Here is a 12,212-nt window from a genome sequence, read left to right on the forward strand (position 1 = left end):
AATTGATTGTTTGGCAAATCGGGTGATTATCAATTTTTGAAGTTATCAACAGTCATATTATCCTATGTGACAATGTATGTATGTGATGTCTCTAATAATAATAAGTTATTTAGCATAAGACGATTTATCATAATATTCTATACTATACCCATTTTCAATAGCTTAATACTCATCCATTCATAGTTAAGAATTATACATTCACATAGTTAGGAGTTAGTACATATAGATAAAATATATTCTCATTTATAAAATAATAAGAATAATGTCTAAGGCCTCATATTTTATATTCTATTCGCTTTATATTTCATATTATTTTGTTGATATCCCTATTCTTTATTAGTTTACCTTCCATGATTAATACAATTATAATCTTATCATAGGTTTATCCAGTTCAACTGATTCCGTTTTAGTTCACTTTAATACAATTCAGTGATAGAGATTTCCTGATGGAATACAATAATGGATAGAAAATTTTCATAGCTATGGAATGTACATCAAGCGTGTGTCATTGCTCTCCGGTGGCTTGCTAGTGTTGCAGTTTCAACCATTGTTATCTTTGAATCGTAGTCTATGTAGAATAGTATTGCCTATTGAATTGCTTTATATTGTTAAAAATATGTTGCACTCTCAACTCTATAGTAATGATAGTTAGATTTCAATACATTCAGCAGAGTGAAAAAGTTTCATCCTTTACTATTATAATCAACGTACTTCATACTTTACAACAGCAGAGTAACATAGAACCAATTAAAACTACGATGTCTTTTGAGCGTTTTCTCTTGTTGGATTTTGACAAGAAAATAACCAGGGACTCAATAAAGTGATTGAAGTATTCAAGATTATTATACTCGGTCCGTCTTTAGTACCTACTTAAAAAGTGGACACGCCCATATTGTTTTGTCCTGACTCTTGCCACAAATCTCAATTAGTTATACATTCTGCTGAATTTCGGAATGATTAAAGAGATTTCTTTTGAAGGGGGCCCACTTCAAATTGGATCCTACTATCAATCCAGAAATTTGACTCTCCAAATTACACAGAATGCCTCTATGGTAACATATCCTGATTAGATTTATTTTTGTGTGTTTCACACTGTAAGGAGGGGGAGTGTGCAAAGCACTATTTTTAATTCAGGCATTTTCCCAAGTTATAATGGTAAATTTAATACGCAATAGACTATAGCTATTATTGTGAGTTAGCGAAATAAATTATTTTCTCTCTCTCTATTATGAACGGCCATGACTTCGAGTTTCCCATGATAGATATTTAAAAATTGTGGCTCCGAGTCGTCGAGGAATGTAGATTATGGAATAATCTCTAAAACTTAGCCTTCCTGTCGCGACATAGAGTGCGATAAGTTGGAAAACAGCAAGCATTGAAATTATAACAAACTACCGATTTTGCAGTTACTATTTGGTCCAAAGGCTCTAGAAGCCACGCGACGATTGGTCAAATTGATTCCCTTCGCCCAATAGGAGACCTGTTTCTAAATACAGTAGTGGGGGGGATTCCCCAGCTCGAGAGACCAGATTACGTTTCGGAGGACACTTTGCTAGGAGCACTACGAGAGCAAAGATGTAGTCACTATGTTTCCCCCTTTTTGGGCAGGTTTACAAGTTTATATCATTAGTTAATGTAGGAGCTAGTTTTATTTTTATTAAAGTTTGAATTTTCTAGTAGTGCCATGTCCTGGAAGGTTTAATTGTGTTTCTTCATCATGTACAAATAATTGTTTCTTCAAATAACCGCTAAGGTACGTAAAATAAGGTTAAAATATAATTTAGGGAATTTAATTGATTGAAACTTCCATAAGAGTATTGTATTAACAAAGCCTGTTATTTTTCAAGTTAATAATATTGATTGAGAATAATCCTTTTGATTTTATTAGTGATGGAAGATAATTATAAATTTTTTTTCTAGTATAGGAAGTTTTCAGTTACGTTACATTTGAGTTATTGTTTCTGGAGATATATTATCGTAGAGTATTGCTGAAAGTCAGGAAGATAGCCTTTAAATTGGAATGGAATTCTTAAGATTATGTTCATATTGAGTTTAAGACTCAATTTTATATTTTTCTGACTGTGTTTTCTCATGGCGTTAAGGCTTTTAACTGAACGCTAATTTATTAAATTATAACAAAACTTTTGAATTTTTTGTGAAGGAAGATCCATTAATTCTGATACAAAGAATCAGTAGTTTAAAGATAAAAATCTATATAAAATGAGGATTCAAATAGAATGAGAGAATTTAATTAATTGTAATCAATAGATAACTCCTGTTTTAGCTTTTGATGAATTGTAGGAAGAGTTAGAAATTAATGCTGTAATACATTTATTTACAGCGGTTCATGTGTGTCCCCAAACCAACTTCATGTACCACCCCTTTGGTTCCGCAACTTTATGTAACACCGCTTCAAGACACCCGTTCAGACGACAGGTCTAGGGACGTAAGAGGACGTCGCCGTCAAGCCAAATTCAACCGGTAAAAGTTCACCGCCAAAAACAAGGTACTGTAACCCCGACGATAAAGCAACGTACAGACCAACGAAAGTGCAGTGTAGTGAAACAAAGGTTCATTCGAGAATGTCAATCAAAAGTGGTGATTCAAAATTATTATGAAATGGGTAATATGGGTTACTATCGACGAAATTTGGGTTCAACAGGCTTTTCTTTCTTGAGTAATTTCATGTTGAAATTAATTTGTTATTTTATGACTGATATTGTTCGGTTTTGTGACGTATTGCTATCTAAACGAAGGATAGTAATGCGCCCCCAAATCAGATGAAGAATGTCAACAAAGTAACATGAAATTGTTGTTTCTGTTGTTCCCTTTTAGTTGCCAATGTTTATTGAAACTGTTTGTATTTTTCAATTATTCCAAATTGTAGTGTTATTCTATAGTATAAACCTATTAAATCAGGCATGGCAAGATTAATTGAAGTTTTCTTGACTCTAGCCCGTTCACCTGCATGAATTAGGAATAGACTCAGGTATTTTCTAGATGTGTCTGCCTATTTCTAAATTCTAAATTTTATTCAAAATTATCTTCTTTATCATCTTTTAAAAAGGTCAGGCACAATACAATAGCTTACAATACAGCAAAATTATAGATGAATTTACATAATATAGACTAAGAAAATAATTATTGAACTGTACATGATATGAAAAAGTAATTCGTGATATAATAACTATAGATAATTATATTGTTATGCATCTACATAAATTAGCGGAGCTTTGGACATATCAATGTCCATTCTTCGGAAAGAATATTAAAAATATCCTCCCCACTAACTCTCTACCAAAACATTAATTTAATTAATTAAACTAAGGATTTATTTATTAATGGAAATTTTGTGAAAATTTTGATTAATATAAATATTTAAGAGAAAAAAAACAGAAAATTGATAGAGTAAAATAATTATATAGGTAGATATGATCAAATTATTGATTAATAAAATGAAGTAGGCTGAAAGTAGTAAGGGTAATCAACTTTCAGTAATATACAGCAGTACGCAGTGGATGATTAAAAAAACATGAGTTTATAATATATATATACACAATCAATTCTATAACAGGTTTAAAGGTTTGTATTTGTTGGATGGGTGGGGGATGGTTGTCATGGGATCGTTCTAGGGCCGGACAGTTTCAGTAATTTGTTCCAAAAGATGTTTTTTTAAAGTCAGGATGAAGCTCGCTCGGCTCTCGATGGACCTGATAGAAACAGGAAGTGCATTCCATGCACGACAAAAGTGATGAAATATGCAAAATTTGAGGTACTACTGTAATGTTTTCAAATGAAACGGTGAAGCTTGAACTTTAAGAAGTCCATTCTCTGAGAGGGTATCAAGGATGCCCTCCCCTTCAGCACTTAACCATAGAAAAAGAAAGTTGAAAATTCAAACAAAATATTATGTCTAAGCGTAAAAGATTAAGAAAATATATCAAGTAAAAACCAAATCATAGAAACGATAAATCATTCAGAAAAGAGTAAATCATACATCAACAGAGTAAATCATAATGAGGATGGAAATAAAGAAAAAGTTAATTCCCAATAATTAGAAAATCGATATGATGTAATAATAAGTGGAATAATGAGGGAGTGAAAGTTATCATTAGAAAAGAGATTTGTAGATGTAAATCCAAAAATAATGTTAATAAGAAAGGGAAATTATCATACAAAAGAGATTAGTTTATGTAAATAACAAGATGATATGATTATGAAAGTTCCAAAAAAATAATTTTCCAATTAGGGAATTATGAAGGGGGAATTATAATACGAAGAAGAGGGGAAGGGTTGTAGAATAAGAATGCTGAAATCCACTCCAGGAAGAGTTTGAATAAGAAACAATCTAGAATGTAGCTTATACACAATTTTTAAGCTAAATTTACATGAATGATAGTGCAAAAGAGAAAAACCATCATTTTTACTTGAGAGTGGAGGGAAATGATTATAAAGGATAAGGATAGGGATTAAGGAAGGAATTTGAATGTCATGCTGCTCTAGGGTTGGACAGTTTCAGCCATTTTTCCTAAAAGATAATGTCTGAATGTACGGGTGAAGCCCGCTTGACTCTCTATTGGTCTTATTTCGATTTGGGAGTGCATTCCATGCACGACAACCGCTAACAAGGAAGGATTTTGTATAAATAGTTGTTCGATGATCTAGAATTCTTAGAGTATTTTTACCTGTTCGAGTGTGGGAAGCATCAATTCTCCTACCTTCAGAGACAAATTTAAAATCGTTTTTGGAATAGATTGGTTTACCATATTTAAAAATGTCCCTAACAAGCTTGATTATTCGAAGCATTCTCTGATCAGGTAACTTAAAAGTTGAACTATCAATATGGGCTTGAGTGATTCGTTCATGGCGTTGGAGAGAATAAACAAACCTTAGGCAATAGTTTTGACATCGCTGAAGTTAATCGTTTAGGTTTACTTGTATATCATTGAGCACAGAATAACAATATTTGACTAGTAGCAATCTAATTCTTCTGGGAAGAATATCTTGCATCTTCTACAATGAATGCATGGCAGAGAATACAAATTTACAAGTCTTATTGAATTGATCAGACCAGTCAAGATTATCGTTCATTAATTCCAAGGTTTCTAACTGAATCACAGTAAGCTATTTCGACACCATCAACATTAATTTTGTTAAGTGAGTTTACATCGATGTTGTTTACATCGAGAGAGAGAGAGAGAGAGAGAGAGAGAGAGAGAGAGAGAGAGAGAGAGAGAGGGAGCGTGTGAGAGAGAGAGTTAAATTTACTACACAGCACAATTCAGATACATGAATATGAACCTATAAAAATAATGAAAGTTGTTATTCTCTGAGCAGGTGTTTTTTTATTTAATTATTTTGTACAATGAGTTTTTAATACATCTTCAATATGATTATTATTGAAGATTTCAACACTAAAAGGAATCTATGAGTATGAAGTAATAAGGTATGGGATAAGGTGTGGGATAACAGTCACAAAGCAAATTATCAGCTCTGTCCAATAGAGAGCCTCTGCGGGCAATAATCACGCAATCACGTAAAAGCGCGCCAAAGAATTAGTAAGCCGGGAGATTCAAAATCGGTCTTACGGAATCGAATCGCCCGAACAGTTTTTCGGATCTGTAGGGAAAAGGAGCCATGGAAAAATTCTACAAAAAAACAGGAACATTTATCTTAACATTAGTGTCCTTCCCATAAATTTTCAAGTAAATCTGTCAACAAATAAAAAAGTTATTGAGGTTTTTCGGATTTTATGTCATTAAACGATCAAAGTACAATAAATTCCGTGTAACCTACATAGATGTTGAACACAATTCGGACTACCCATTTCATTTTTGTCAAAAATTGATTATTGAATGATATTTTTGAATTTCTGAATGCAGGATTGTGTACCTAAAGAGTTCCTTCATATATCTAACATATCAGATAGATTTTAAATCGTTCAGTTCTTCCGTAATTAACACTTATATTTTATACATGCGTATATTTTTGACAATGATATACGCTTTCAAGATAATTTGAATACTTCCAATTCAATTAACTACATGAATCAATAATATTCCAGTCGATTCGTAAATATTTCATTGCCTTACTTGAAGGCTTTTATTCAATTATTTGAGTATAGTGTAACAGAGTCATACTTACTTACGACTTACTGCATTCGACTAATTATTTTATTATAAATTATAACTTACTTCCTTGTAAAGTCAATTAATGCAATGAACTGAGTGGAGATACTTGAAATAATTATTAATAAAATAGTTTCTTAAGATGAATTACACCCAGCATTTTCACTGCGGTATGGAAATAAATTTTCCAAGAATCTTACAATCAAAACATTGAAAAGTATTCTAAGTAGAGTTCATTTGATTGTTTCTTCTTAATCACGATTTAGAAATATTGTTGTCGATTTATTTTTAGCATTACCACAAAAGAAGAAGTAACAGTATTCCTTCAACTTTGTGGCATTATACAATAATACAATCATTGTAGCTGAACTAACTATTTCAACTAACATACTATAATACAAGAATCCAAGAATCTTCTGATAATGAGAATGTGATTTCCTTAATTATAGGTACTTAATTATTGGATTTACAATCAGGACCTTTTGACTCCTCTTTGTTTCTTCGCTATGAACATTTTCCATCACTCATAATGTTCACCAGGAATTACAATAGCTTGTTTTTTCTTCTGGTTTTTTTAATTGTTATCTTACGTTTGTTTTCCGAGCTGGTTCTCAACTTGTTTTTGATCATTTCATCCTCAAGTCTCACAGTATGATCAATTAACAAGCACTGTCACATTATAATAACAATATTCAATTTTTATTACCACACTTTCTAGAACAGTTTTGATGGGACAACGTCTTATAAATTGGTTTGCCGGGTGACACTTCAAGAAACTGTGTTACGTTCCCACATTATGCGCTCACAATGAGAGGGAGTGAGAGCCTTCCTTTTTGATTCACGGTCGTCTGGAAAGAGCACGAATAGGAGCAGTGACAAGCAACGCAGCAGCAACACGGAGGCATTCACCTGGAGAGAGAGTGAAACGGAGCAATCTCCTGCGACTGCGCCACTACTTAGTGAATAGGCTATGTGAATAAGTATAAGTGAATAGGTATAAGTGTAAGTATAATAGGTATAAGTGAATAGGTTATGTTGTAGTAATCACAATGTTGTGGTAGTTTTCGATCACAAAAGTAGTATAAATCGTTTCTCAGCCAATAATAATTTGTTTAACTTGAAAAAATGAGCGCGACTTGCTATGTAAAAAATTGAACCGAGCACAGTTAGCCCACCTAAGAGCGAGAGAGACAGTGATTTTGTTGAGGATGTGTGAAGGTAAAAATGAAATTTTGTTAATATGAAATTCAGTGCGAGATTCTTTGTATAAATTAATGTTTTAAATATAAATTCTTTGTATAAATAAATGTTTTAAATTGTTACTATTATTTCATCCTTCTTCCTACTATAGGAATGAATATTCACATTAAAATTATTTTACCACTGAAAGTCGTTGTCACGTAAAACTTTCGCCCGTATACCAACTTTACAGGCAACTATGCAATTTTACTTTGAATCAATTAGTTACTGATCTCCTTTAGTCTGAATTGCAGTAACTATATTACCCACAGTATGGCCATCGACTGTCACACATTTGATTGACTAGCTCAATCACGTGGTACAAATCCGCCATTAAGATTTCAAACAAACTTTATAGTCCAATCTTATTGCGTTGGAAATTTGGTACTTATCTCTTCTTTCACCGATTGAAAACAAATTTTGAACTTCCGATGAGTTTGGTATAACATTTTCGAAGGGAAGTTGGTTAGGCCTATACTTAAAAAAAAGACTGATAAAGTTTATTCAAATAACACTAATAGCGTGAACATCAATTTTCCTTTTCTTGGGCTCCTTGCGGACCACTTTCTGGTAGCCACTGATCTTGATGAATATGCAGATAGATTTCAATTTTATTGTATTTACTCATCCAATTTATTGGATCGAACTTCTAATGATCTAATTTCAAAATACTTTTGCAGCTCAATTGGATATAACATTTCTAGAAATTAATATAGAAATCACGGTTGAATATTTTAAAGTTTCTTTCCCGCCTATGAAGACTCGAAATATTTCTTTCTTATAATGCAGCATATAGTGAATTATAAGTGGGATCGCTCGCCTTCACTTATTAAAGTATATAAGATTTCCGTGATTACTTCGATATAATCTCTCTGGAGTTTTTTATATATTCTCAATCTAGTGGTATTGCAAGTCGAAACTCATATATCAACAGCTATTGAACAATTGAAAATGCTATGGGTAGGCTTTTCAGGACTGAAGAGAATCAATCATAGAAGAAAAGACGGAGTGCGGTACGGCAAACAGTTAAAACAGAGGCGAGCGATTACCAGTAATGTCATTTCAGATTATCATTACTCTTTAACCCTACACAATCATTCTTCACTGTCATTACTTTCCTTCAGTAAAGGTGTGGTCAAGCTTGTGTTACCACAATGTGTAAAATGGATCAAGCAAAAAAGCTTGTGTTGCTATAATTGACCGAACGAAGTGGAGTCTAAGATTCAAGTCAACGGTTTGACATTTCTCTTAATGTTTGAATGTTTAAATGTTTATATGTTGCGCATTTACGGCGAAACGCGGTAATAGATTTTCATGAAATTTGAAAGGTATGTTTCTTTTTCAATTGCGTAAAAATCAGACTATAGAAATTATTCATCATTAATCAGCTGACAAGTTATTACACAGATGTGTGGAGAAGCCAGTCTATTGCAGTATTTCCATAAGGTCTTTAGTTTCAATCAGGTACTTGTGGATGAGAATACTGCGTGGAGTCTACTGTTCACAGAACTACTAGTTATAGTATTAGCTACAAAAAGGCGGGTGAAACGTAAACGCTGGTTGAAGGATTGGTTGAAAAAACGTGAACAGTACTCTCATGTTGTGTTGTTAAATGAAATTCAACTCACCTAGCCAGGACTACAAAAACTATTTCCGCATGAATGACATTATGTTTGAGAAATTGCTGAAACTATTTACATCTTTTTACTCCGAGAAGATACAAACATGAGACAATGTTTGCCAGTTAAAGGAATACTAGCAGTAACATTAAGGTACCTTGCCACTGGGTGAAACTTTGAAGACCTAAAATTTTCAGCAGTCATGTCACCCGCATCAATAAGCAATGCCATTGTTGAGACTTGTGAAGTACTTGCATACATCTTGCAAGACAACATGAATGTACATTTAATTTACTACATACTTGCATTTATTTATATTCAGCATTGGTATGTTATTGTTAAAAAACATACACAGATCAATTAAGTTTCCCTTTCCATTTGTAGAATATAGGCTACTACATGCATATAGTGAGGTCCACGTTGTAATGACAGTGTTTGATTAGCAATGGTATTGCTATCCTTGTCTATCATTCAACAAAGCGGATAGCGCTATCTCTTTCTCGCTTTGCTCTGTTGCCAGATCGTTTTTTAACAATGCAGAATGGATAATTAATTAACAAAATAGTTTCCACAGTTCTGGAAGGAAGTGTTTCGAATGTTTTGATGAACTATCGCAGTTGTTCTTCTCCAAATGCATTTCCTTCACAAGGTGCAATCACTTTACTATCGCTGTCCATGATGATTGTACAATCTTGCAGTGCGAACTGAAAAATGACGATATACTGATGCACGACACTACACGATCATTACTAATGATATTATCCCCACCAAAAGCGAGTAATGATGACTGAAAATCAGAAAATCCAGATTTTTGTCATTACTATCCATCATTACTATCTATGTCTCACTACACGATCATTATTAATGACATTAGTCTCCAGTAATGACATCAATAATGACCGTCTAAGGTTTGCTCAACAGCTGATTTTTAACATTATGAAACATATATATGCTCATGTTCGCTGAATTTGCGATGCTCGGCGGAATGCACGGTTTGCTACGCGGTTCGAGGTTTGGTTCAGCATAATGTGGACGCACCTTTGGTTGTTACAGGACATTTATACAGATCAGAGGCCAAAGCGACATAATAATCTATACTATAATAGAGGGAAAGAACTGGCTTATACACGTACGGAATAGGAAAATTATGTTTAACACAATAATCACGTCTCAAGTACTGGACTGATTAACTTGGAATTTTGCATATAGATTCTTTATTAATTAACCGAGGATGGTTATAGACCTATTTTCGATTCTTCAAGATTTGATTACATCAAGTTTTCAGTTTGTCAATTTGTAAATAGACCCTTGCGGAGCACGGGTTACCTGCTAGTTAACAATAACAATCGTTTACAAAAGTTGTTGGCGTCCGCTATATCTGTGTTGACATTCTCGAAACTCAAACCAAAACAATGTTTGTTCAGTGACGTTCACAAATACATTTATTGAAAACGTTTTCAAAACACATTAGGAACAATAGAAACCAATAGGCCAGTTTCACACAGCAGAGACCTCGCTCCTGGAATATCATATTATGGAAGATCATATTTCATATTTTGCAGCTCTCCTGTACTTTCACATGGGGATCTTAGGCCAGTTTCACATGGTAGAGTCCTCGCTCCTGGAAAATCATATTACTGAAGATCATATTTAATATTTTGCAGCTCTCCTGTACTTTCACATGAGGATCTTACAAATAAGCTGACAGATCTAACAACTACGCCGACGTTTGATCAAAGTATGACTCATCACTTTTTCTCAAAGTCTAACTTCCTTAAGAATATAGATAGAAGATTTCTGATTTCGGATTTAGATTCAGCGACCCCAAATTCTTTAACGTGTAAGTCCCATTTTCAAAAATACTCGAAAACAAGGGAGTTATAGCTGTTTTTAATATAGCTTTCCATTATCATATGAATATAATATAATTAGTATATTATACTAAATGTACTAAGATACAGAACTGTGAGTCACTATAATTCTCCAGTAAACAGAATTCAAAGACTTTTCAATTGTTTCTCTGGGCAACTGGACATCTTCTGGTTCTCTCGTGAAAAATTTTATAGAATATTAAACAGTCTATTGTGAGATATCCTTGCTCAGTTGTGTTGTCGATTATTTATTGCTGTATATAGGTGTGTATCTATTGCACTATGTACTCGTACATCTTACTCATTCTGTTGCTTCATTGGCAGGTACCAGTCCTCTGACATTCATTTGTTAGTTTTATCCATTCTTTGTAACATTTTTATTTTAATTTTAGAACCTTTTCATTTCTATATTCCGTTTTATAATTATTTTATTGTATACATCTATTTTTTCTTCCTTCTCTTGTATTTCTATAGTTTTTTTTCTTTTAACAATATTGCAATTGAAAGTTACTTTGTTCATTTTTTTTCATTGTATTGTTGTATTTCACGTATTGTATCTTGTATTGTTGTATTTGTGAAGGAGACACATTAGGGGTAACCTGTTGTCTCCATAAATAAATAAATGAATAAATAAATAAGTAAATAAATAATAATAATCCTGCCTCACAAAGGGACAGGCAAAGGTTTTAAGAAGTTTTTGAACACCTGAGAAGTTTGAACATAAACATTTTTAATTTTTGAAAGTTCTAGTTTTCCAAAAAAATATTGAACTATGAAAAGATGAATCCAAATATAAAGTTATAAATCATCTCCACTCATCACCCAAGTCAACAAGTGTCAACTGGAGAAGTGAGTGAGCAAGCACAGTGCCATAATGCGGAAAGCATAACCATTGAACCAACTATTCTAAATTATAATACTGTATTTCGTGAAGCCATGCTTTGTTAAAACCAGTTACTCAGAAAACGTTTTTCTGTTGTTCGATGTTTTGTCGTCCTTATGAATTCTGTTGAAGCAAACATAATGTTATTAAGGAAGTTGTGCTGAACCTGTATAAAGAATTCATAGAATTCTCAGAATTCATAGGAACGGTAAAAAATCAATTTTACGAAAATCGATGTACATGTAACTGGATTTAGAAGATCAATACGATAATGTGCTCTATCACAATTCAATCACAGGAATGTTTAAGTGAAAACGTTGGGCACAAACCTTCTGCCATGAGGTGACAAATAAATTTATGAAAAGCTTGATAGCTTGAAAAGTGATCTGATATTTGTTACACATTTTTAGTCAAAGACATAATATGTCTTAGACTAATTTTTAATGTTTCTTCAATCTGAAGGAAAACTTTA

At 32.9% G+C, this 12,212-nt stretch overlaps 1 protein-coding gene across 1 annotated transcript in view; it reads right to left on the reverse strand.

Moving 5' to 3' along the window:
* LOC120354611 (carboxylesterase 4A-like) overlaps positions 1 to 12,212 on the reverse strand; it is a 158,590-nt gene that overhangs the window by 109,642 nt on the left and 36,736 nt on the right. The window lies entirely within an intron of this gene.

Source organism: Nilaparvata lugens, chromosome X, assembly GCF_014356525.2.
Source record: "Nilaparvata lugens isolate BPH chromosome X, ASM1435652v1, whole genome shotgun sequence".
NCBI classification, from domain to species: Eukaryota; Metazoa; Arthropoda; class Insecta; order Hemiptera; family Delphacidae; genus Nilaparvata; species Nilaparvata lugens.